This window comes from Trachypithecus francoisi, unplaced genomic scaffold (assembly GCF_009764315.1).
Source record: "Trachypithecus francoisi isolate TF-2019V2 unplaced genomic scaffold, Tfra_2.0 Lachesis_group0, whole genome shotgun sequence".
Taxonomy (NCBI): Eukaryota; Metazoa; Chordata; class Mammalia; order Primates; family Cercopithecidae; genus Trachypithecus; species Trachypithecus francoisi.
Genome location: NW_022681453.1, coordinates 43,838,216 through 43,862,781, shown reverse-complemented (window position 1 = coordinate 43,862,781; position 24,566 = coordinate 43,838,216). Strand labels below are relative to the sequence as shown.

Here is a 24,566-nt window from a genome sequence, read left to right as displayed (position 1 = left end):
GTCTTAATTTAACAATGATGATTAGTGTCAATGAAAAGAGTCAAATTCTGTAAAATATTTGATGAGATTTATTCCAAGCCACATGAGTGACCATGGCCCACGACACAGCTTCAGGAGATCCTGAGAACACGTGCCCAAGGTGGTCAGGCTACAGCTTGGTTTTATCCATTTTAGGGAGACATAAGACATCAATCAATGCATGAAACATGTACATTGGTTCATTCTGGAAAGGTGAGACAACTCAAAGTGTTGAGTGTGGGATTTCAGGTCTTAGGTAGATTCAAAGATTTTCTGATTGGCAACTAGTCCAAGGAGTTTATGTAAAGACCTAGAATCAATCAACAGAAGGGAGTGTCTTGGTTAAGATAAGGATGGTTGTGGGGACCAAGGTTCTATCCAGATGAGGTTTCCAGGTAATAGGCTTCAGAGACAATTGATTGGAAATGTTTATCAGACTTAAGAAGGTGTGGGTTAAAACATGTCCAACTTTACTAGCTGTTGTGAAATTCATCCTCCAAAAGGAGGTTATGCCACTTTCCACTCACACCAACAGAGCATGAGTGTTCTCATTTCCTAACACCTTCACAAGATTCTGTACTACATAATTTCATTGTTGTAGGCTAATAAATGGTAACATTTTTCTATTGTGAGTCTTTTTTGTGATGGGGTCTCACTATGTTGCCCAAGATGGAGTGCAGTGGCTACTCATAGGTGAAATTATAGCATTCTACATGCATGGGTGTAAAATCCTTTGAATGTGAGGACTTCTTTACTTATCTGTGGTGGCAGGGCAGATATCACAAAAATTAGGCATGGATCTTTTTTTTTTTTTTTTAAAAAAAAGTTCATCAGCTATCGTCAGCGTTAATGTATTTTATGTGTGGCTCAAGACAATTCTTCTTCCAATGTGGCTCAGGGAAGTCAAAAGGTTGGACACCCATGCTACAGCCTCAAATTTCCAGGCTCAAGAAATCCTTCCACCTTAGCCTCCTGAGTAGCTGAAACTAAAGGTGCATACCACCATTCCCGACTTCATTGAAATGTTTAAAATCATATCATAGAGGGTATAATTTACATACATCACAATAACCAAATTTGTAAAAGTACAATTCAATGAATATTGACAAAATTAGACTGGGTATTAATACTACCATAATCAGCACAAAGTATTCCCATCATCTAAGTCATCAACCACCCTCGCCAGTCTTTTAAACCAATGATTTTATTGCTATCCCTTCAGTTTCACCTTTTCCAAAATATCATGCAAAAGAAACCCCACAGTATGTAACCTTCTTTCACCTAGCATAATGCTTTTGAGAGTCATTTATTTTGTTGCATATATCAGTAGTCCATTTGTTTTAGATACCGAGTATTATTCAATGATATAGATGAACTACAATTTGTTTCACTGTGATTTCAATGTGCTTTTCCCTGACTATTCATGAGGTTGTCTATCTTAGTACATATTTTGGCCATTTGAGTTTTCTTCTGAAATGTGTTCTCTTTTATTTTAACTTTCATTTTAAGTTCAGGGGTACATGTGCCAGCTTGTTACACAGGTAAACCTGTGTCATGAGGGTTTGTTGTACAGACTATTTCATTAAGCCTTGTACCCATTAGGTGTTTTTCCTGGTCCCCTCCCTCCTCCCACCCTTCAACTTCAAGTAGGCCCCAGTGTGTATTGTTCTTCTCCAAGTGTTCATGTTTTCTCATCACTTAGCTTCCACTTATAAGTGAGAATATGCAGTATTTGGTTTTCCTGCATTGGGTCCTGCATTGGTTTCCTAAGGATAATGGCCTCCAGCTCCATCCATGTCCACGCGAAGGACATGATCTCATTCTTTTTTAATGGCTGCATAATATTCCATGGTGCATAAGCACTACATTTTGTTTATCTATTCTGTCATTGATGTCATTGATGGGCATTTAGGTTGATTCCGTGTCTTTGCTATTGTGAATAGTGCTGCAATGAACATACATATGCATGTATCTTTTAAACATAATATAATAATTTATATTCCTTTGGGAATATATATAGTAATTGGATTGCAGGATTGAATAGTATTTCTGTCTCCAGGTCTTTGAGAAGTCATCACATTGTCTTGGTTGGCCTAACTTACACCCCCACTAACAGTGTATTTTCTCTTCCTTTTTCTCCACACAACCTCACCTGCATCTTTTATTTTTTGACTTTTTTTTTTTTTGACAGAGTCTCACTCTGTCGCCCAGGCTGGAGTGCAGTGGTGTGATCTCGGTTCACAGCAAGCTCTGCCTCCCGGGTTCATGCCATTCTCCTGCCTCAACCTCCCGAGTAGCTGGGACTACAGGTGCCCACCACCACGCCTGGCTAATTTTTTTTTATTTTTTAGTAGAGACGGGTTTTTCACCATGTTAGCCAGGATGGTCTCGATCTCCTGACCCGGTGATCCGCCCGTCTCGGCCTCCCAAAGTGCTGAGATTAGAGGCGTGAGCCACTGTGCCCAGCCTATTTTTTGACTTTTTAATTATAACCATTCTGACTGGTGTGAAATGGCATCTCATTGTGGTTTTGATTTGCATGAAATGTGTTCTCTTTCTTTGCCCATTTTTCTTTTGTGTTGTCTTTTCCCTTATACATTTAAAAAAGTATTATTTTGTTCTTTATGTCATTCTTTATATAACTAGTAAATCATATCATTTCACATAGATTTGAAAGTTAGCATCCAAAGCTTAAACTTTAATTTTTATAGAAGAAGAACTCATTTAGCAGCACTTGATATCATTAATATATGGGCCAAAACTTAGGGCAGGAATTTGTGCTAAAGTCAACATAGTTTATATTCTATTCAGTAAACCTTTAAATGATCAAATGGTTCCTTCTTTGGAAAAGAGGACATGGGTAACATCTTCTGTACTGACTTGAGGAAACTTAAATATGATACATGAAAATATAGTAAGGAAAAAGATATCAAAAATTCATTTGGTACCATTATCATGCCATTTTAATCAACACACATCATGCTTATGATCAATAATTGAATGGAAAGTGTCTTTCATCTTCTAAAACATAACTGCTGTAAGAATTAATAAGCAGGTTCTCTAAGTGCAGAAAGTATTCAGGAATTCTTTCTGCAAGAGCACACCCTCATCCAATCCAGAAGCTCACAAAATTTCACCCACCCCAGTCCTGAGTTCTTTTGGAAATCACCCACCCACTCTACTATTAAGAAACCACTCTACTATTAAGACACCTGAAAACACGTATCTTAAACCCTGTCATCTCACAGCAGCTTATTCTTTGGTTGTTTCCTATGGAGGTTTCCTGTGCAGGAGCTGTGGCTTGTAATTTACAACAGCCCCCAAAGCACCCATATCATCTTAATAGAAGTACAATAAATAAAATAACAAAACAGCCTTGCTCCTATAAAATCCTTGTCTCCCCTGTGGAATACCAACTGATCCTCCTCTCCATGGCAATCTACTCTGCGTGCAACAGCCAAGGTTTTTGTTTGTTTTGTGTGTGTGTGTGTGTATATATACACACACACATACATACAAAAAAATTACATCAACTAGCTTAACTGTTGGAATTCCTTTGAAGTTCCTATACTGCACTTAAATCCATGTTGTTGTCCATGACCTACAAGGCCTTATGTTACCTTCCCTAAGCTTACCTTGTGCCAGCTGGTTTCTCCCACGCTCACTGCACTGCAGGTTCTAGCCTTCTGTCCATTCCAGATTGGGCCAAATCTGATTCCTCCACACCGCCTCTCCACTTGATTCCCCTCTGCCTGGAACTCTGCTCTTCTGGCTCTTTTCCTGTTTGCCTTCTTTCCTTTCTGGCTCAGCTTAAAAGGCACCTTCTCAGACAATCCTTTCTAAAGTAAGTTTCTCCTCCCATTTTTCTCTATCACAGTCCTTTGTTTCTTTCCTGTAAAGATTTTATGTGTTTACTCATTTATTGGCTAACATTCTTAGTAATGGCAACTCTGCGAGCGCAGGAAATCTGTCTTCATCACAGTGCCTGGGATTTGTTCGCCGCTCAATAAATATTTGATGCATGAATAAATGAATGAATGGCTTCTTAGAATCAGAGCTACACATGCACACACACGTATATGCATATACCCTTTGCTTGGACAGACTTGTTTTCTTTCCCTGTTTTGTATCTGGGAGCACAGCTACAATCCCACAGGTAAATTTTTTTTCTGATATTGTTCTTTTTTCAGCATGAATCTATTAATAATCAAACCAAATTATTCAGGAACTGCACAGAAGGTAATTTCTTCTCCAATGCACACAGGACCAAAGGGTGGGGGAAAATCAAGCTACTGAAAATTTCCTTCCCTTGCAGACTTTTAAACTGCTAATCAGCACAAGCAGCTTGTAGCAGACTGAGCACAAAAGGTTGCTGAAATAGCACATAACTAATTCCAGGTGATTTAATATCTTATGTTGCCTTAGTGAAAATATTGACAAAGAAGAACCATAAGATTTGGAGTTTTTCTGCACTGCTGAATTCAGTGTTAGCTTGTGAGCCTCTATCATGGCATTTCCATAAATCAGCATTGCTTAAGGAAGTAAGTCTGGGTGTGCCATCCAGAAACCACTGCCAAAATGGACGAATGCTAGTCTTTCAGTTGTGACCGGCCATATTTAGCAGCCTTTCCTAAAAATGTAGAGTTCACTTTGGCCATGGCATCGTATGCCTACGGAAGAAATAAGTCTACCAAATATATTGCCAGTACCCATGGGCAATTGGCAGTGAGAGGAGAAATTTGAAGTTCAGATACTTTTGGTAAAGCCACATCTCACACAAGACATATGGAAGCACAGACTTTTTTTTAATACACAGGGTTGGTGTAGAATTGACTCTCCTAGGGTTCAAAGGCTATTCTTTCCTTCATAAAAGTATTCTGGTACAATGTTTCAGAATTAATTCTCAGCTTTATGAAAGAAAATGTTCATTTTAATTATTCTGATCACATTAAAAAGAATACACAAAATTGAAGACACTTTTTCAATTATCATATAAGAAAGTCAAAGTTAAAATCACAAGACAACAAAAAGGAAAGAGAAAACTGTAATATTTAGAATTATTCTGTTAAACACTCTTCAAGATATAGTTTCTGGATTTTTGAACCCAAACTGCAAATACTAGTAAGTCAATTTCCCCCACAGCACTTCAATTTAAAATTGTACCATCTAGACATCAGTTTCAAAATACTATCTGATTAGTCTTATCCCTTTGAAAGACAGTGGTATTTTTTACACATCATTTTTGTTTACATTTTTGCCATATTTTGGGAGCTAGGTTTGTATCTTGTTTTCTTATATTTAAAATATTCCTAATAACATATGTATTCTAACTCAGAATATTCATTATGCCAGTTTCCAATGGTTTAGGCTGGCAGTTGGCAAATCTGATGAAACTGACTGATTTGTGGAACTAGTAAATAAAAAACACTAGTGGAAATGCTGAAAGTGAAAAAAATTCAGAAATCACAAAATGGTAAACTCAGAAATAAATTTCACTATCGAATCATTCAAAAGATACAATGTACCTTTCCCAAAAGTGAGGCTGTAAAGCTCTTGAAAGAGCTACTTCAATGCACAGAGCCATTTTATATTTAATCACCTAGCATGCAGCCAAGAAATAGATGTCACTTTGTGCTGCAAAAAAAAAAAAAGAGCAAACTCATGACAATTTTTGAATTTTGTTGTTCATTGATACACAATAAGTATACATACCTATGGAGTACATCATAATGATTGGATATATGTATACACTGGCTTTAGCATAACCATCTCCTGAAACATTATTTCTTTGTGGTGAGCACTCAAGATCCGCTCTTATAGTGATTTTGAAATACAAGCTATAATACTGTTTACTATAGTATTGTAATGTATTACAGTACTTGTAAAGTATCGCAGTGTATAGGGATACATTATAGAACATCAGAACTTGTTTCTCCTATCTAACTGTAATTTTATGCCATTGACCACTTTCTTCCTATCCTCCCCTCCTTGATACATTCCAGATTCACTAATAACTCTGTACTTTTGTGACATCAGCTTTTTCAGACTCCACAAATGAGTGAGAATATGGGATATTTGTGTTTCTGTGCCTTGCTTATTTCACTTAGCATATTGTCCTCTAGATTCATCCATGTTACCACAGTGACAGGATTTCATTATTGTTATGGCTGAGTACTATTCAATTGTGTACATATACACCACATTCTCTTTATCTATTCATCTGTTGATGGACACTTAGGTTGATTCCATATCTTGGCAGTAAATAATGCTGCAATCAACATGGGAATCTCTTCAACATAGTATCTCTTCAACATACTACTTTCAGGTTTTCATTTTGCTAATATGAGAAAGCATAGCTTGAGATAATGGATTCAACACAAATGATGCGATGAAGATTTGCAAAAGAGCAGTTATGTGTGTATGTGTGCGTGTGCACATGCTAGGCATTTAAATTCTCTGCTTTATAATCTCTAAATTATGCCTTGTCACGGTTATCTCATTAGGCATACATAATTAATCTTTGCAAGGAATAATTCCAGAAGACAGAGTTATAATATTTCACATCACTGTAACTATTGCTTTATGCTCTCTCATAACATGAAGACTTATTCCTATTGAACTTTTAATAAGTTATATCTTCTGTATTTGTAGATATAAGTGAAAAATCTACAGCACTCATAGAAAGGGATACATTATATAAAGGCTATTAGAAGCAAGGACATCTACTACTAATTAATACCAAGGGTATTCATGTCTATCTTTCTAAAAAGTGAAGTTTCTTAAAATCATAAACTTAATTAAAATGCAATGTGTAAAATAGATGTAACAAGTCAATTATTTAAGCATTTTCATGGCCAATAAGAAAATAATATTGATAATGTAACATGTAACACTGATGTCTCTTAAAAATGTAGGAAACATTTTCACTCAAAAAATGTAGGAAGATTACATGAATACAAGAGTTAAAGGAATCTGATATTTCATAGTCAGATCCTAATATTTGAAGTCCTTATTATTACTTTTCTCTTTTTTGTTTCACATGCATATTATGCCTAGAGAATAGCCTTACCTGATCTCCTAGGACTGAAAACCAGGCCCTAGAAGGGATGAGTGGATGGAGTTAGCAGTACTCTGAAATGTAGAGAAGAAATTAACCAAGCTGAAAAGTAAGGAAGGAGCTCTGTTTTTCTGCTGGGATCAGCTAATTTCTTGGTCATCTCACAATTGAAAAGCACTTCAATAGATTATTGGCACCAAAGAGCCCTATGATTATGCTGGATATCACCGCCCCCCTCAATCTTTCTGCGAAGGAATTAAGCAAACATTAGGTTGACTCCCCAAATGTAGTTACGGTAAAGGTATCCATATTCCACCTATGTTTGGCTTTCTCTAACGTGACTCAAATTAGGGAGGCTTCTTGTTTTATAATATGTGAGGAAGCCTTTCAGAACTTGAGCCAGGTATTCAAATCACAGTTTTTCACATCAGAAAGTTTTCTCAAATGGTGCTAGATTATGGATATGTGGAAAATATTGCTAAAAATTAATTGCTCATTAAATTGGGATTGAACACTTATTTTGCTTCGGAGACATAATCATTGCAACGGAATGCCTTCTTTGAAACGCAATTTCTTTTTTATCTTCCAAATTCTACCTCTTTCCTAATAACTTTTGACAGTGCACAAGCTGGAAATAATCTTTCTCTATTTTAACCTCCCATAATACATTATCTATACATTCCCATGGCATTTTTCATCCTCTATTTTGCATTATACTTGAGTGAGTTCTTTAATTAGATTGGAGGCTCACAACATTTTGAGAGTTCCAGACAGCAGAAAAGGCATTTAGGTCTATTTTAATATTTTATGGGCATATACTCAATGGTAACAGTAAGCAACTTCAGGCCAGAAACTGTATCTTTTTCATCCTGGAATTCATCTATCCAGTAGTGATTTTCACTCAGCAGGAACATCATAAATTTTCATTTAATGTTCAAATGTGGGAACAAAACTGGAGAAACAAAGAGGAGGAGCATGATGAATTTTTCTTAGGGGTGGTTATACCCTCCTCGAGTTGGGCTGCATCTCCTTGAACAGTCTGGCAGTCCTGAGATGATCCTAGATGTGTTCTGAGCAGGACATAGGTGAACGCATCATGGGAATTGCATTCCCTGTGAATTATTTTTCAATCCTTACTACAAAAAGTTGAAAGTCTCAAGTAGGTGTTAATAGAACATTAATAACAATTTAACTTTTCCAATATCCCTATTTTATAAGAGAGCAGGATTCAAGCCCAGAGTCTGGGGCAGGCAAAAATACCTAAAATGCAGTGACTTCAGGTTGCTTTCATCAATCATAGTAACGTTTGCTGTTACTTTTCGTTGTTTGCCACTGACACTGCTGTTTCGTTTAAGGTAATAAAATAAAACCTTCATTTTAAGTTAGTGTATTTTTTTAATAAGCCAGTTAAAATCTTAAGTGAATTAGAAGTTGGCACAAAGATATGACACAAGTATTGAAGATGGTGAGTTTAGGGGAATGTCTTCTCAGAGAATTGGAGACTGTCAAATGGCTGGCCGTCTTAAGAAGAAAGGACAGCAGGAACTGTGTGTGAAAAGACAGGAGCTTTGAGAAGACAGGAGCAGTGAGCTGTCGAGTCAAAGGAGAGGGTCTCTAAGGATACAGGGACGGAGAGGGGAATAATGAAGGCTGAGTCCAGCTGAAAGTGGAAACGAAGTGTGACAGTTACTTGGCCTGCAAAGCAGTAGGGAGCCAGGGGAAATTTTCAGGAAGTAAGTGACATCATGGTCAAAGTGACAAGCAAGAAAGGGGAATTTAGCAGTGACATTTAGATCTTATTGGAGAAGAATGACTATACAAGGCAGAAATCCAGTGAAGGAAAGGTTGCAGGGGTCTAGTGATTAGAAGGTTGAACAAGGAATTTTCCAGAATGGTTAGTGAAGAAATAAATCTCAGTGTATTGAGGGGAAAGTTGAAGCAGGCTTTGTGGTAGTGTAAAAGCAGAGAAAGGACATACGTAGAGTATAGGAAATGGTAAATGGCTAAAGCAAGACAGTTCACCAGTCTTGCTTTATTGCCTGGTCATAATAAAAATGTATTATGCTATATAAAAATAGGCTATGGAAAAATCTACGCGCTTGGGTTCCAGTACCCCCAACAAGTTATTTTAAATGCAAACTCATTGTAGAAACCTCAATTTACTACCATCCTTCTCAGTTCATTCTCACCACCAGCCTCTACCACTCTGCATTTGTTTTCCTGAAATCTAAAACAGCAGAATTTAACATATATAACATTTTAGGTTATGTCATGTAAAAATGAAACTTGTCCAGAAGATTGAATTTTCTGAATAAGAAACTTTTTATCGGTGGCTACATGACTTGTCATAAAATAACTTAAGACAAAATTGGACATCCAAGTTTCAGTTCCACTCCCACACATTTGTTCCATTGGTTCCACTGAACTTCACTGAACAAGACTAATACCTATCTTGCTTAAATAGCTAGTTACTACAGGTATCAAATTAAATAATATATAGACATTATATCTTTCATTCAAAAGCAATTTATAGCATTACCAGTATAGAACTAAATTCATCATAGCACAGCATTTTTTGGTTGTGTATATCGCATTTTGCCTGTTGAAGTGTTTTTGAATTATGAAAAATATAGTGCAATGCTCTATAAGTGCTTTTTGGCAAGACTGTGGGGGGAAAACACCTACTCATGTCTATCAGAAGGATGGGATAATGCTTCAGAGGCAGAGGAATGATAGTGTGTATGGTTCCCAAGGGCAGAGAGAAAAATGGTCAAGCCACAGAAGGAAGAATGTGATGGTAGGATCTGGAGAAACAGAGAAGTAGAAGCAATGAGAGCACAAACTGAACTCAAGCCAGACATGGCAGTAGTTCTTCATCCACTTTCAGAGAGCATTTGGAGAGGAATAAGCAGCTCAAGAAAGCTCCACTGCTGTCTATCCTCACCATGCACCCTGCTCTGTGCTCTCCTAACACTACAGGAAGATCTGAGAATAATGGTACCAGCCACGTGCTAGTCTTCGTTCCATTATAGTCATACTTTTGAGAGTTATAGGTATAGGATCTCTGCAGCCTGATGTATCATCATTATTTCAGGACACAAAGCCTGCTTCCTTTTCCATCTGTGGCTGTAATCAATAAATAGAAGGAAATGCAGGAGCTGTTTTCTCTCCCTCCTCAAGAGTGAAGCCTTAAGTAATCTAGTCAATTCCTTGTTTCCGGACATTTGGGGTTCACCATGTCTTCATTCTGCTGAGATACTACTGGTTCTCTTAAACCCAAGTACTTCCCAGATAAAAGGAAAAGAGTAAGGATAAACCTAAATAGATCAGAGGAGAAAAGCATCAGAAAAGCCCACTCTGCTAAAGAATCTTAGCCAACAATGTTCACAGCCAACTGGACGCCTCCTTCCTCTCACTTTTATTCTCTCTCCAGACAAAATCAGGGCACTTCAGCCTTGCCAAAGTTGACTCTCACATCACTCTTCTTTCTCACAGTCATGTGGGTCTAAGATCTCTAGGAAGTGTAGGGAGGGGCAAAGAAGTGTTCCCTTGGAGCAGAGGGCTCCATATTTTTTCCCTCTTTGTAAGCAGTCATAGGGTGAGTGAAGGGTATATCACAATGGGTTTAATAACTTTGTTAATTAGCATGTCTTTCTTAATTAGTATTTCTTGCTACCTTGTCTACTAGAAGTTGGATGTGAGCTTCCTTCAAATCTGAACTGTCTGAGGACTAGCCTTTAAGTTTCCAAGTTAGATTCTTAAAGCCCGGAGTCATTGTGTGAAAAGTTCAGTGACATTTCTGGAAGGACCAGGAGAGAGGCCCTGTGACTTCTTGGACACAAAGACGGGCCCAGCTGAGCTCAGCCCTCCTTGCCACTGCATTAGTCATGTGAGGGAAAGCCATTCTGGGGCCACCAGCCCACCGCAGTCACTCTCTGAACACCACCATATGACCTCAGTTGTCATCAAATGGAGCAGAAAAAATCACTCAGTGGAGTCCTGCCTAAATTTCTGACCTACAATTCATGAGATTTCATAAAATGTCTGTTGTTTGAAGTTACTGTTTAAAGATATGAGTTAGTTTGCCATTCAATAATAGGTAAGTGGAACAACATGCCTTCACATTTTACACAAACTGTTACTTTGCTACATTTCAGAATATTTTTCATCATTTCTCCTCTTAGCTACACACAAACTTTCAGGTACTTTTCTTCCCAATAACAAACAGCTTGTGTATATTCCTACAGATACCCCAAGAATCTCATATGCAAAACACATATCTACTGAGGTCTTAAACAGTTTTAAGCCTTATGGTGAATTCCCCATACACAATTAAACAAAACAAATGATGAAAATAGCATGAGCTCAACTTCAAAAGTCAATGGAATGGTGATGGTACTTACAAAACAGTCTCCCTAAGTGATAGTAGTAAAAAGTATACTCTGTGGCAAACTTAGAATGGGCAATACCAAATCCTATCTGTAAACAACAGCACCTACCTTGGATCATTATTAGTGCATTGTTTGTGAAAGAAACCCTTTAAAAGATTTGGGTTCTGTTCAAAGAGAACACTTGAACACAGGGTGGGGAACATCACATACCAGGGCCTGTCATGGGGTGGGGGTGGAAGGGGGAGGGACAGCATTAGGAGATATACCTAATGTAGATGAAGAGTTAATGGGTGCAGCACATCAACATAGCACATGTATACATATGTAACAAATCTGCACATTGTGCATATGTACCCTAGAACTTAAAGTATAATAATAATAATAATAAAAGATTTGGGTTCTGTTAAGAATTTGTATTTAACATTATTGAACAACTAGACCACTAGGAAGGATTGGTTCAATACGATTTTCAGATAAATGATCTGTACTCCTATAGGTGGTATGTCAATTTATTTTTCATTTTAAACTACTTTATAATTTCTTAATGACTCAAGATCACCCATATAGTCATTTCTGAGTTGTCTTTTTCTAGTCTTTCTATCCCTCTCCCTTGCTGAAGAAATACTCGATGTAACTTCTTTTGTCTTAGAATGAATTTGCAAAATTTCTCTCATCTGCTCCAACTTGCAGTTTATACTTTGTCATCTGCTAAAATAATATAATTATGAATATTAGAATGGTTCTAAATTAAGAGCAAATACTCTCTGAATGAAGAAGCTCTTTCCATAATCAAGTGTTTATATTTTAGTGAATTTTTGCTAAGAAAGAGATCTAGGATGGTCTGAGGCTTCTTTTGTTCAACTATTAGATATTGGCCTAGCATTTGAATACCTTAAGTAGCTGTTGAAAGCTGAGATATCTCATGGTAGTCATTTATTTACTTTATATATTTTTTTGTTATTTTTATTTGCAGTACCAAAATGGCATCAAAGGAAAATGAGCACTGTCTTGGCAATATGTGAGAAATATTTACACCACCCTGTACCATCTGATATTTTAGGACATCTGTATAGATCAAAATAAATCAGATTGAATGGATTTAATATCATATATTGATAACAATAATTACTAACTACAAAACTACCCTAATTCAAGGTCTTCAGTTTTATTTTTTAATATTTTTGGACATTGGATAGCTGCAGAATTACCTCCATTTTCCACTTCAGTTTTAGGAGTAAGTTGTGAATCCCACCCTCATGCAGGTACACACATTAAACCACCCAAATAAACCAGTTTCATTAATGGTACCATATTCAAATAACCAAAGGGATACTGGAATGCAATCTTCAAAGATAATAAACTACAATGTAAATCTGGTTGAATAAAGGCCAAGAACTAAGCCTTATGTTCCCTTCATAAGGCACAGAAACAAAAGTGTAGCCCAACTAGTCTCCCACTGAGGATATAGTCTAGCTTTCTGCTGAGACAATCAAACAACCCAAACCTAGTATTTCAATGAACTTGGGAAATGATGACACACACTTTTCTGTCTCTCCTTGACAGTTCTGAATTTGGAGGGGCAAAGGAAATGGAAGGCATGCTTAATTGAGGCAGTAAATACTAGGCTGTGGCAGATTGTTTTACTGTTAAATACAGTAATGGGTTTTTAATGGCTGTTGTCCAAAATTACACTGCAGAAAAAAATGGTTTATTAGTAATAATAATAGCTGGCACCTTAATCTTCAAAGCACTTTACAAATATTAGCTCATTAATCCTCCAACTGCCACTGGGAGGCAGCAGTAAATGTTTCTTTCCTCAGTTTACAGCTGGTGAAACAGGAAAACAGAAGCTCATAACAAGTTTTCAAAAGAAGATTTTGTGTATGGAGATCAATTTCTGATCTAAACCACTCATATCAGTTTTTATAATTGATTGGATGGCATTCACTCTGATGACTGCCAGCCCTTTTTTGGAGGGGACAGTGATTAAGGTCAAATCCAATTTATTTGAACTTGGCTCAGAAGTATGTATGAGTTGCACCTGAATTGCTCAATGCTTGGTCCTTTAATGTTATTTCAAGCATATCAATTGTGTTCAAAATCTATTCAGCCCAAATCAATTACATGCAGAAACTTGTATGCATGGGAAGAGCAGACTGTTGAGACCCCTTGAGATTTGCTCCTCTGAGAATTGCTAGAGGTCATGAAGCAAAATGGGGTCAAGGTCAAATTTAAAAAGGCTTGTTTTCGCTATCTTATCCATTCACTCAGATCTTCTTTATAGAAAATAGTATATGTCCTCAAATTAGTGAACAATAACAAATAACCCAATATAGCCTATTATTCATGCAAATATAGGTGATAAATATTAAAATTGTTATTATTTGTCTATATGTTTACCCTTGTGGCCAATGTTTTCAGTTTTTTGCCATTGTATAATGCCTTAAACATTCTTTACATCTTTAAATCCAATTTTAATCCAATGCATGAATTCTCCACTATGTCATCAGATGCATTTAATAGATTTAAAAAAATTGTTGAATTTACAACACAGAAATAAACGTACTTCTTGAGAAGCCAAGCTGTGTATTCCAGAGCAGCAAGTATGGGTCAAACAAAAGCTTTATAGAAAATCCATTGTGTATAATCCAAGGAAGTGGGATCTCCTGTCTAGTCAAAGCAGGAAACAAACTTATTCTTGCCGCTTTCTAGTACACAAAAAGGAGCCTTTTGGAGCCACTCAGCATCTGAGAATGCTATTTATATTATGCATATTTTAAAATACATGAACATTTGCTTGTAAATATCCCAAACAAAAAAGTCAAAAACCTCTTAAAACTCCCAAATATATTGGCTGTGCCTGAAATAGAGTTGCCTTTTTTCCTTCCAAAGCCTTATCTTCATTGACAGCTGCTAATAAAGACAGTGCCATCATTATGGTTGGTGTCATTTTCAAGCCATTTTCAAGAACAGCAAGGCTGAGATATGGCATCTGCCATTGCCAACAATTTCTATTTTAATCTGGAATAGCAGATACTCACACCTTTGTGGAAATGCCAACCATGAAATGCAATTGGTTACATATAACACCCAGAAGTGAGGGAAATTCATGAGTATTCATATTATAGAGTATCAGAAACCTTTATGCCAAGAAATAAAAAATGATAATGAGGGTAAAGTTTCATTTGTACATATAATGATGCCCAGGGTCTGGTGCAGGAAGAGTCAGAGCATCGAATGCTTGTATGACTTGATTTTGGAGAGAACACAAATGTCTTCTTCCTGTAACCTCCAACTCCTGGGATCAAATGATCCTCCCACCTCAGCCTCCCAAGTAGCTGGGACTATAGGCATGTCCAACCACACCGAGCTAATTTTTATTTTAATTTATTTATATATTTTTTTGTAGACATGGAGTCTTGCTATGTTGCTGGTCTTGAACTCCTGACCTCAAGGGATCCTCCAGTCTCCGCCTCCCAAAGTTGCATTAAGGTGGTTTTGTTTGTTTGTTTGTTTGTTTTGAGACAGAGTCTCCCTCCATCACCCAGAGTGGAGTGCTGTGGTGTGATCTAGGCTCACTGCAACTTCCGCCTCCCGGGTTCAAGTGATTCTCTTGCCTCAGCCTCCTGAGTAGCTGGATTACAGGCATGCCACCATGCGCAGCTAATTTTTGTATTTTTAGTAGAGACGAGGTTTCACCATGTTGGCCAGACTGGCCTCCAACTCCTGACATCAAGTGATCCACCTGTCTCAGCCTCCCAAAGTGCTGGGATTACAGGCTTATACCACCATGCCTGGCAGTTTTTAAAATCTCATATTAAATGCCACTATTCCTGGAATAGGTATGCATTATCATCTAATACCTCAGTAGGATTCCTTTATGTCTACTTTTCCACATATTTACCTGGGATAATGGGACACAGAACAGGTAAGTTTGGATGGACAACAGGAAAGAGTGTTAGTCCATAGTGAAGACCATAGCTGGAGAATCCTGCTAATCAAGGGGGCACTGCTGGGGTTGGAAATCAGACACTTCTGAGTTTGAATTCTGACTCTGGCAAGACATACTGTGTGACATTGGACAAGGGCCCTTTTGTGTCTGCATGACCCAGCTTACAATGAGTGTTATGATAATAGTACTTTCCTCAAATCACTGATGTGGGGATTGCAAAACACATAATAAACACTTGATAAATGATCAATGGTGGCTATTTAAGTATCTGCCTGGCACAGTTTCAGTCCTGTCTCTAGCAGAAAGTGGTGATCAATAAAAGCTTTTTATAATGACTGGTCACAATGCCTCATAGGACATACACACACACACACACACAAGAACATGTATCATAGAATTCAGGATGCTTTGGAAAAGTCTATCTCCCTATCTTTGTCCGGGACTACATTCAACCCTCAAAATACAACTTGTAACATTTTCAATCTTTCCCCTAGGCAACTCTCCATTTATACAGTGACTCTAGATTTCCTTAAAAAAAAAATTCACCATCAGTTATATAATGTTGCTCTTTTCTTCCATAGAGGAAATCTGGGCTGCTAATGGTGGCTCATGCCTGTAATCCCAGTACTTTGCAAGGGGGAGGTGGGAGAATCACCTAAGGCCAGGAGTTTGAAACCAGCCTGGACAACATAGTGAAACCTCATCTTTACAAAAAAATTTTAAAAATTAGCCAGGCATGATGGTGTCTGCCTGTGGTCCCAGCACTTTGAGAGGCTTAGGTGAGAGGATAACTTGAGCCCAGGAGTTACAGGTTGCAGTGAGCCAAGACTGTACCACTGCACTCTGGCCTGGGCAACAGAACAACAAAGAAAAAGAAAGAAAAAAGAAAGAAAGAGAGAAAGAGAGAAAGAAAGAGAGAAAGAGAGAGAAAGAGAGAAAGAGAGAGAAAAAGAGAAAGAGAGAAAGAGAGAGAAAAAGAGAGAAAGAGAGAGGAAGGAAGGAAGGAAGAAGGAAGGAAGGAAGGAGGAAGGAAGGAAGGCGAAAAGAAAAGAAGGAAAGAAGAAAGGAAGGAAAAACCTGAGCAATAGAGTGGGCTATGAACTGGGTTACAAATTAGGGTATCTAAAATTTAATTGTAATTGTCACTACTGTAGGCAGTGTGGTGAAATAGTGAAGTTCACTATTTGATCTTGCATCAGTTTTTTTCATCTATGAAATGGGCTAACAACCTGTTTCCTTTTGTTCACTATGTTATTGTAAAAGTCAAATGAGATGACATGGAAAAATTTTCTGAAAAGCATAAAGCACTCAAATAATGCAAGATATTATGATTTTTTTAAAATAGAAATCTTCAGAGGCAATCTTCTGAATGGATGGAAATGTAGCATCCAGTATCAGAGTCTATATTTATCTTCCCCCGAACCTTTTGCACATGAGATGTGTTATTTCATTTGAACATAACCAATATGTAAGGCATCCCATAATAAGCTAATATTCTGTCACTTTACAGTTTTTAGCAAGGTTTTCAATGCAATAAAAAATCAAATTTCCAACAACTTTAACAGCAACAGATCACAAAAATCCCCACATTCCTTTTATCCCCTTACATTCTATTACTCTGGGAAACACATTGCTTAGTCCCTGGAAATAAAAATTCCTCACATTATGATGCAAACAGTGCATCCTGGCATCCTGGTCTATTCCTTCATCGTCCTTGTCCTGATACAACTATATCAAAGAAGAAGAATACTTCCTCCAAAGATCCACGCATCCAGGTTACATGAGTTTCAGCTGCCAGACTGACATTTGAGGGCATCTCCACTTTCCCAGGCATCATAACTACAATCCCTCCAAGTAGAATCACCACTTACAGCAAAAGCTTTTGTTAGGGAGGAACCTCTGCTAAAAATGCAAACCCGTTACCATAGAAGCTGGAATACATCTTTTACATTATTGTGTCTGCTATGTCAGCTCTCATCTTAGAAAACATACATAATGCAACGAAATGGACAAATTTGTTTTGAAGTTTAGAAGTCTCAGCTGAAACACACCACTGAATATGAGCATGCCCACCTCGGGCAATGAAAGAAAGGAGAAGAAAGGAATGACAAAGAAAAAGTGGTGAAGATTCTCCTGAAGACAAACTTACTGATTCCCTACTTCGTACTGTTTTTGTCAATTCCAGCTTTTGCCTTCCGCATTACTCACGCTCCACAAATGTAAAGCCTTCAAGATGTGCTAGCTATTCCTCATGTACTTCCCAGATTCAGACCCCTTTTCTGTTTTCCTCCATCCTGCTCTGCTCTGGGAGAACTGACCTCCACAAACCACTTAATAGGCTCCCTTGCTCTCTTACTGCCTTGCTCAAGAAGCAACTGGAAATCTTGGGGCAGAAGCAGAGCACTGTCTTGTGATTTGACAGTAGTTATGTTCCTCTACCAAAAGCCATAGGTCCTACTTCACAGCCCTCTCCCAGAGCTACTGCTCCCACTTCCTTCCAGGAACTTCACCTTCCCATTGTCCCTGCAGGACAAGGGGCAGTAACAGCTCCAGATGTGCTTCAGCAGCCCTTGTGGGCTTCCCCAATCCCATCCAAAGAGATGTGGGCCCATCTTTAAGGTCCCTTAATTACCCCTTTGGAGTATGATCTACATAAAAGAACGGGACAAAGTGAAAGTGAGAGGAAGCCATGTTTTACCCAGCGAAGACATGTCTTTCAAGAACATCAAGGGGACAAACCACTCAGTTCTAGCCTGTGGCATTCTGCCACCTGGACATTCAGGTCCAATACCTGGACATTCAGGTCCAATACTGTGAGGACATCAAGCCTTTTAAGATAAGCCAGAAATATAAATGTTACATGAAATCTCCACTATTTAAATGTTGGCTGAAATTTGTCTTCAACATTCTTTGGGCCAAATGAAATATTTATACAAGCTGGGTTCAAAGTCCAAGGGACATTGGTTTGGATCCTATATAGACTATGGTGCCTCTTCTTAGAAAGTAAAAAAAAAATCTGTTTTTCTTTACACTGCACAATTATAACCAAAAAAGGATGAAAGTCTCATTTTTACAGCTTTTTCTTACACAGTACTTTAGTCCAAAAACAATAACTCCCCCTACCTCATTGGAAATCTGCAGGCAAAACAGAGAAATATTCAAAACCCCAAAGTCACAGGAATCTTGTTATGTGGGCCTGTTCTAAATGTATGAATCTAGTCAAATCATTTAATTTCAGTGTAGCTCACTCCATTCATCTGCAAAATCAGGATAATTACTTCTTTCCTACCATCTTCACAGAGACATTTGGTTGAAAAATGAAATTATACACAGTAAATGAAAAGCACATTTGAGATCTTCAGAGAATAAAGTGCTATTTAAACCAAGAAGATTAGTAAGAAAAACCTCACAAGTTTGCCAAAGCATTTTCTTTCAGCCACATTTCATGACACCAAGGTAACTGTGAACCAATGCCTTAGCCCAACACGGTCTTATGGAAGATGTACACAGATCTAAGGTATGGTTCTCAACTGTGATGGCACATTAGGGTGTGTTAGAATCTCATTAGAAGTTTTCAAAAATCCAGATTCCTAGTCACCATCCACAGAGATTGTAATTGAATTGATTTGTGTTGGCAGTTTTAAAGAACTCTCCAGATGATTCTAATTTTAGCCAAGCCTAAGAACACCTATTGAGAAAACCTTTTAAATATGTGAAACAATCATTACTGGTATATGCACATATAATTAATGCAGGAATCAACAGTTTCCCATTTGACACCACCATTGATCATGGCTCACACTTATTCACATACACAGTGATACACACACACACAGATACACTCTGTCCCTCTATCTTTGTTCATTCACATACTGAGCATGATATAGAAGAATAATTATCACTACAATAAAAAACCAAAATTTATTGAGCACTTAATAAGTGCTACTAAGCTGTCTCCATAGACTGCCCCATTCAATGTCCACAATAGCTAGGTATGACTATTTCCCCATTTCTACAGAAGAAATTAGTCTTAGAGAGGTCAAAATGACTAAGCTAGTGCCACACACCTGCAAGCTGACAGACTTAGATTTTGAGCCCCGGCAGCCTGACTTTTATAACCAGGGCACGTAACCACCACACCAGTTTGCTTCCCGCTGTGTCAGACACTTGAAGAGTTTACGAGATGCATAAAAGGAAAAGTGTGCCCTCAAGGAGTTTACAATCTGAGAAGGGAATTGTGATGCACACTAAAGTTCATAGGTTGTATAGGAAAATGGCACAATTGTAGTCCCTGGAGTTAGGAAGAGGTAAATCAGAAGATGGGCAACAGAGCTCCTACTTCCACAACTATAGGGGAAATAAGATGTAAACAAACATTAGAAGGGAGAATGTTATAAGACTACCAGGAGAAGAAACCCCGGTCAAAGCACAAAATATATTTATATATTGGCCAAGTTCAATGCATTTATTATTCTTATCATCATCTGCAGTATCATTTGAATCAGATATTTATGCCCACCCTAAATTTACCACATTGTCAGTTCAATTAGCAAACTATGAATTTTGAGAATTCATCTCACCTCAAACTGCAGTTGTGATTCTTATTGAATTTATGTATATAAGCATCACACACACACACACACACACACAGTCACTCACACACACCCCTAATAATTTAACTTCCAAAGAGATATACAAGTTGTATTCTTCCGCTAGGAATAAATTATGTGAAAGTGAAGTCAACATTTCAGGGAAAAGCCTTAAAATTGAAAACAGAATATGTCCCTTTGTATTTTCATTATGTAAACATAATGAGAAGGTAAGCAGGATCATTTTTTATCCACAACACATAAAATCTCAATTAGTTATGGTCTATTTGTGCACTGACTTAAAACGTTCGTTAACAAAACAGAATTTTCTAGTTTACTGGATAAATATACCAGAAATTGCAGAATAATGTCAGGTTGCCAAGCAACCACAGCTCTACTCTACTTTGTGATCAATCCAACTCATTCATCGAGCTTCCTAACCCAGTGATACAGAATTCCAACCAATTTGTTTCTTGGGAAAATTATAGTGACTTTCAGTAACACAATAACACTTTTATTCTCAGAAGATAAACTTAAATCCCTTTTGATCAAAGGGATGTGTTAATTCATTATTCTCTACGTGGTGCTAATGAGAAAGCTATAATTAACTAACTACACTATTGCGACACACATAAAATAAACTGCAGTAATTAGTAATGTTTAAGGTGTTAAGCAGCCTCCCAAATTAGAAAATACAGAACCTTTCCTCAGATAAAGATGTACAGAAAAAAGGAAGCAGCATATCTAATTAAATTGAGAATTGTTTCCAGTCTCCCCCAAGGGGTGAGAGGAAAGGTATGTGATCACCAAAATGGAAGAGATTTCACTTTAATAGCAGAGAAAATGGCTCAATGCCAATTCTACTTGTAGGTAGACATAAAATGATAGCGAATAATGTAATCTTTTCTTTGAAAGAATGCTTAGCACAATATTTTTCCAGGAATGAATAGAAAGAATATTATGCTTTCACTCATTAGCTGTGTTAACTTAGCATATTGTATGTAAATCACCGTAATAATTGCATTCTCTTCAAAATGAATTAGTTAGAATGAAGCTGTAATCAAAATGCTCATAATTGAAAATATAGTATTCTCAATCTTGGTTTGAAAAAATAACAAGGAACACTGATTGAATCAGATAATACAGTACATCACTGAAAACAACCTTAGTAGAGAGATGTTCATTCTCTTGATTATACCTTTGCATTTCAATTAGGTCCCCAAATTCAGGACTCAACACCTCCCAATCTGTCATGTTTTTCAACTCTGGACTAACTTAAGTATTCCAAGTGTATTACTGCTAGATTTTTAGGGAAAATACAAAATGGTGAAAAGCTGATTTTATTGTTTCTAAAATACATTAGACTCTATTGCACTGTTGGCTGTCATAAATCAAAGGGCAAAATAATTTCCAATAAATGAAACATTTAATGCCAAAGCTCCTGGGAAACAATATGTAAATGATCACATGCATTTCAGACAAGCTGTCACACTAATTCCTCAAGGTACCTTTTAAAGATGACACATTCACGGTGAGGATGAGAGGGTTGTCTTGCAAAGTCAAACACTACTACCTGAAGTGATACTCTCAGTATTTCCTGACAATCATTCCTTCAAATCTGACACCATTAGTCCCCCATTATTACTTAATTTTCCTTTATCAGTTAAAAATACAAGAAGCTTAAATTAGTCTTGATCATTACCTCATTACCCTTATTTTTCTATAAAAATGAGTCAGGCTAAATTATTTCAACAAAGCAATTTTGGGGCAAATAACCTATCTTCAAAGATTTCAGACGCGACTATAAAATCAGGTTTCTATCCAGCAAACGTTTTTCTGGGTGAGCTCTATTTTATAAAGGTCACTAAGGATCTTTGTGATGGTGACATCTGTCAGGCTTTACTGGCCTCAAGTTCACCAAGAAATGCCTTTATTTTAATAATCAAATGATTTTAAAAATGTATTTAAAACCAATTCATGTAATGAGATGAATTAACTTAAATGTAATAAGTACAGTATGTGCAATATCAACTCCTCTTAGACCTACAGCTAGGCCCATGCAGTGTACAGTTTACTTATCAGCAGATAGATTGGAAGACCTATATAACCATGAGGAATCAATAAATATCTATAGCCTTTTCTTTAAAGAAAAGGATCCATAAGTCTACATTCAACAGATAACAATCTGGAAAACATATATTCATCATCATAGTCTTGTGCTGCAGTGAAGTGGGTATAAACATGCCCTTAAAGAGATTTTAATGAGCAGCCATAGTCAGTACTCACACCCATCCAGTAATAACTATTTGTCTCCATTGATTTTGCTCACAATATTCAGGAGCTTGCAAGGAATGATTATACACTACGTTCTGCCATTACTAAAGGTAAATCCACTGCAGCACTTAAGGCCGTAAAATGGAAAGCTGGGGTATACATAGGCTCTGTAACTAAGTTAAATTATGAAAGCCAAGTGGTGATCCCTCACAAAGAGACTGAAGTTAAGACAAATCCAACTGCAACATCTGCAGCTGAAAGAGAAACACGAAGATTTTTTTTTAAAGTGGGATAAACTTTTTATTTTCTTGTCACCAAAAGTTTCCCCAAAAAGCTTTCCAAGCTTCTCTCTCCATCAATATACTGAAAAGCCAACTTCACCAGCAGTTGATCAGTTTCTCTCTTCCAATCTGCTGCAAGTCAGATCTTTGTAGGAGTTGGACTGTGCAGTAAAAATATTCTTATTTTAATTAAGATTATTCTCCAAAATTAGAAAACGCAGAATTTTGACTTCAACGAAAATGTAGAGAAATGAGAATGCACCGTATGTAATTAAACTGAGAATTAACTAACAGTAATGCCATCGACACCAGTAACTAACTTTTGAGTGCTTATTATGCATCAGGCATGGTGTTAAATTACTTGTATCATCTCATTCCAGTCCTGCAACAACCCAATATAGAGGGTATTGATAATTTCCATATTATTGAGAAAGGGAAACTGAGGCACGTAGTTAAATGGCTAGTCCAAAGTGACACATCACAGTGATGGTGAAGCTGGAATTCGAAGCCACGTGGGCGCCCCTGGAGCCTCCTCCTAGAGTGAGCCAGGTGGCTCACCAGTTGCCCATCTCCATGCGCACGCGCAAATCTCCCCACCCACTCCGCGTTCCAGAGGGAGCGCGCCATCGCGCACGCGCCTGGCCAGCCAGCCCCTTGCTGGCTCTGGGGCTGCTCCGCGGCTCCCACGAGCGGGACTGGACCCCGGCGCCCTTCGAGGAGAGGCTGAGCCTGGGGTTCCTTCCCCGCCGGGGCCACCCAGCTGTGCCGACGCACACTTGCCCTCCGCCGCTGGCCTGCCACCCCGTCCCCTGCCCGCCTTCCCGAACCCGGCAGCCCCAACGCCCACCCTGCGCTCTACCCTGCGCGCCATCTGAGGCGGGGGTACCTGGGCTGCTCGGCTGCGGCTCCTCAGGCTGGTGGTTTTTCGCAGGAATTCCCCAGCACTGCCCCTGACTGAGAAAGTGTGGCTCGCAGCGAGCCCGGAGAGTGGGAACCGAGGGGCTGGCTTTCCCCAGCCTCCCGGCTCCAATCCCTGCTCTCCGAATTAATCACTTTCTCCGTGCTGCCTCCCCACGCACACTCACACTCAAAAAAAAAAAAAAAAAAAAAAAAAGCGAGAGAAAGAGAGAGGCACAAAGAGGAAGAAGGGACCATCCGTGACTGGCATCTCTAGCTCCCCGGGCTCCGCTACCAGGAGCCATGGCAACCAGGCCCCCGGTCTGCCCTCTCGCCCCCTCGGCGCTCTGGTGAGGTGGAGCTCTAGCCCCTCTCTGGTTTTTCGTGGCCCCCAACCTCACGACCCCGCGGTTCATTGATTCCCCTCTTCCAGGCTGGCGGCATTTTCGGAACCCCCCTGGGATCTAGAATCCTCTCCTGAGAGTAGGAGCCAGACAGGGGCAGTGGATTGGGAGGGGATCTGAGCTCCACACAGTAGGAGGTGTCCGGGGCGTGAGGGGCGTGGTGGGAGAGGCCGGCACTGACCCCCAAACTAGCTAGACCTCGGACCCCCACCCGAGAGAGGACGGGAATCTACAGGCGGATCTGGAATCCTCTTCAGAGAGTAGCGAGGGATGGGGTGGGAGAGGCTGGAAATAGGAGGATCAACCTACCGGCGACCAGCGGGAGAGAGTGGGACTTGGCGGATTCGGGAACCCGGTGTACTCCGTCCGACTGACCCCGATCGGTCCGAATCCAGCCTCGGTCACCCGGGGGCGGGGCTTGAAAAGGGGGTGTCTCTTCCCGGGTGAATGCTGAGGGACCTCGGACCACCCCCACTTCAGACAAGGAGCCCTGACTGCGCACCATTTCCTTTCCATAACGCGTTGACCCCCTCCTCCCGGGAGCAAACCCTTAACCCTTCCTCCATGGGAGACCCCCCCAGGGCTGGCATGAGAGATGCAAATTGACCCCCACCCCTGACACACCTGCGTCGCCTCCAGCGCGAGATCTGTCCGGTACCTCCCCTCGGGCAACTTCTCCCCCAAACTGGCTGAGAGCTGGGAC

The 24,566-nt window shown here is 38.9% G+C and overlaps 1 protein-coding gene across 1 annotated transcript in view; it reads right to left on the bottom strand.

The window, feature by feature from the left end:
- The window catches only part of CHL1 (cell adhesion molecule L1 like), a 213,934-nt gene extending 190,015 nt beyond the window's left edge, over positions 1-23,919 (bottom strand). The window contains 1 exon segment of the mRNA XM_033210478.1: positions 23,449-23,919. The gene's annotated coding sequence lies outside the window, so the exon portion shown is untranslated.
- Between the last annotated feature and the right edge of the window lie 647 nt (positions 23,920-24,566).